Below are 3264 nucleotides of genomic sequence, written 5' to 3'. Positions count from 1 at the left end.
CTCCCCTCCTCCTCCTCCCCTCCTCTTCCCCCGCGCTTCTCACTCCCGCGGGCCAATCGTTATTATCGTTGGCTGATGCTCCTCGCGGGGCGTCGGTCTCACACCAAGAGCGCGCGTATGCCTGGCACGCCCCCTCCGCGGGTTCACTCATACACGCGGTCCCTTTGATGTTGTGTCATCACATGAGCACGCGGCCTTTGAAGTGTCTCTGACTGAACATGGTGTGTAAGGGGGGGAGAAGGGTGGGGGGAGGTTCGGACAGAGCCTGGACACAACATGCCTCCAGAGGCCAACAAGAACCCCGGTGGAAGTGGACGTTTTTTTATTCGCCGTAAAAGGAAACCTCCATTTTGTTTTTGTTTGTGGTTGATGATCTTATCTTACTGGAGTAGATTAGGTCACTGGAGGGCTTTAAACCACGAGGAATGTGTACGCACGCGCACATACCTCAATCGCCAAAACATTAGGTACACTGGTGAAAGAGAGTGCATTCTGCTACATAAGTCCAGCACAAGATATTAACTTCGCAAAAAGAAAAGTCAGTGTAAATGGTCACATATATTGGATGAGTCAGTGTTTTTCCTCCCCCTGGCTCTCATTCATCACTTTTCCCCCCTCTCAGTTAATGCATGGTTCCAGTTTAATCTTTTTGGGCCCTCACAGATGATAAATACTTGTTCCCTTCAAAACCGCCCGTTTTCCTTCAGTTTCTGGCATTGACTCCTGATTTTTATCATTGAAAACAGAGACAGATTCACTTTTCCCTCAGAAATGTACACTCACTCTGCCAGTTCATTGTGTACGCTAATGAAAACAAATTTTAATACAATAACAGTCCTGCACTAGATCCACCTTCATGACTTTTCGGTTTACGATGAAACAGCATCAGAAAGGTAGTAATTCAACTGGATGATCCCTTTTGGAAGACGTCGTTTGTGACGGGGTTATATTGGATTGAACTAAACAGTAAAGTGTTTCTGTTATTTAACCTAGCCCACTGACTAAAATGTGGCGGTCAACATCATAGAAACATATGTTGGTACAATACAATACAATACAATAGTCCTATAAACCACAGCCTCCAAAATGAAAACACAGTTGAATCATCAGCTTTCTCTTTTATATTAAAGTAATGCTTAACACCATAAAAGAAGATTTAGTGCAGGGCTGGTTTGTATTAGAATTCCTTTGTTTCCCCTTGTGTACCTAATGGACTGGCAAGTCAGTGTAGAGCTCTCTGTCTGTCATTCACCAACATATTTGAACTGATGATGAAATATTTAAACTTAATATGTGTTGTGTTTGTTATATTATGTTTGTTATTATTAAGCTGCTCTATGAGGCTTTGTTTGATAGTGTAAAATTACACATCAGCATCTATGAATGCCAACCCAAGATTTCAAAAGCTTGACCTTGTACTTTTCTGGCTTTTTTGAGAAGACTTTTAACTAGTCGGAAGTGTTCATGCTGCCCTTTTGTTAGTTTTGTCTTGTTTGTATGTATTGTATTTGAGCCTATTAAATTAAATACAGTTGAACTATGACATTCTTCAAATAGTCACATATGCTGGATTACTGGCCTTATCTTGCTTCCATGTTTCATATGTTTTGTCGCTCACAGATGATAAATCCTTATTACGTTTCCTGTAAAACCACCATTTTTTTTTTCCATTTCCAGATGACTCATGATTTTTCCCACTGAAAACAGAAACGGTATTAGTAGTCTCTCAGAAATGCATACGGTAGTATCTTCACAAAGCAGTTTGAAGTACCTATATTGGAGAAAAAAACTTTTTTTTTTAGTTGGTTCAAAATCCTTTTACTAGGATCATCATCATCCTCTGACTCTGAGCAAAACTCTTCCATTAAATTTCCCTTTATGAACAAAGACCCTGTTTTCCTAAAGGTGTGTCTGTTTGCCATTCTCGCCCAACGCAGATGCTGTTATAAGTTTGCACTCCATCCAGGCAGTTTTGAAGTCTCTCTCCTGCTGAGCGAGGAAGGAAACTGATTGTTTGTTTGTTTATTCAGATGGTGGCAATTTCCATTTCACCACTCTCTTCGTCTCTCTCTTTTTCCCAGGTGGACCTTGACTCTAAAACGGTGCTGATCAGTCAGTGGGTTGTGTGGCCTCTGAAGCTCTGGCCTCACACCTCTCCATCTGTTGGCACCATGTGTCGTGCTGTCTGTCCAGTTTGATTCCAGCTTTGATCCGATTTGATCCTCGCTGAGAGAAAGTGGCCTTGATACTCTCGGTATCTGTGCAGGTCATTTGTCAAACTGCATATGGTACATACGTGGAGTCGCCCATCTGTGGAACAGACTGGCCGTGTTGTGACCTGTTTACAGCTACCCTGCTCTATTGTGCGTGTCACTGCAGTTAAAACGTGTTCTGTTATGATGGTTTTAAATATGCAAAAGGAAGACAAAAATAAAATAAAAAGGAAATTCATACTTTAAAGCCTAGAATTACACAGGCACAGGTCATCAATTAAAGTAATAAAAAAAGATACCACCATCCATACAAAAGTGAATCTCACTGCCTTTGTCATTGTTTGTGTTTTGGTTTCTACATGTCAAGTGCTGTCATGCAAGAGCGACATACTGATATAATTTACTAAACTTTTATTCTTTGATTCATTAATTTAATAGCAATTTAGGTCCCCGTGGATGTAGACAGATTTTTTTTTTTTTTTTTTTTTTTTTTGCATAAGGTATTTACAGCAGTTACAGTTGGAAGTAACATCATTCATGATGTCTTGACAATTTTCTTTAAAGGGCCCCAGTAAAAAAGCATTCCAGTGAGTATACACTCATTTGCCAGTTTATTAGGAACACTAGTGACAGCAAATGTATTCTAATGCAACAGTACTGCTCTAAAGCTTGTTTTCATGGAGGTTATTGTATTCGGCATTTGTTTCAAATAACCAAGAGAGCTGACTCAACTGTTTTTATTTCGGAGGTTATGGCTTGTATTACTGTTGAATTGTATTTGGTTGTACTGACACATGTTCCTATTAGTATGTGAAGTCCATTTTACTCAGTGGGCTAGACTAAATAACAGAAACATTTTTGTGTAACAGCACCACAAACTAGTCATGACGGGGGATTTGATGCAGGACTGTTGTATCAGAATGCATTAGTTTCCTCTCATGTACCTAATGAACTAGCAAGTGAGTGAACATTAGACGTGCATTTGGCCTTTTGACAGTCACTGGGGAAAGCTGTCAACAAAAGTCTCTCAAGTTCAAGTGGGTAGATGTAG

The sequence above is a fragment of the Mugil cephalus genome, chromosome 2 (assembly GCF_022458985.1).
Source record: "Mugil cephalus isolate CIBA_MC_2020 chromosome 2, CIBA_Mcephalus_1.1, whole genome shotgun sequence".
NCBI classification, from domain to species: Eukaryota; Metazoa; Chordata; class Actinopteri; order Mugiliformes; family Mugilidae; genus Mugil; species Mugil cephalus.
This window is presented reverse-complemented; position numbering follows the sequence as displayed.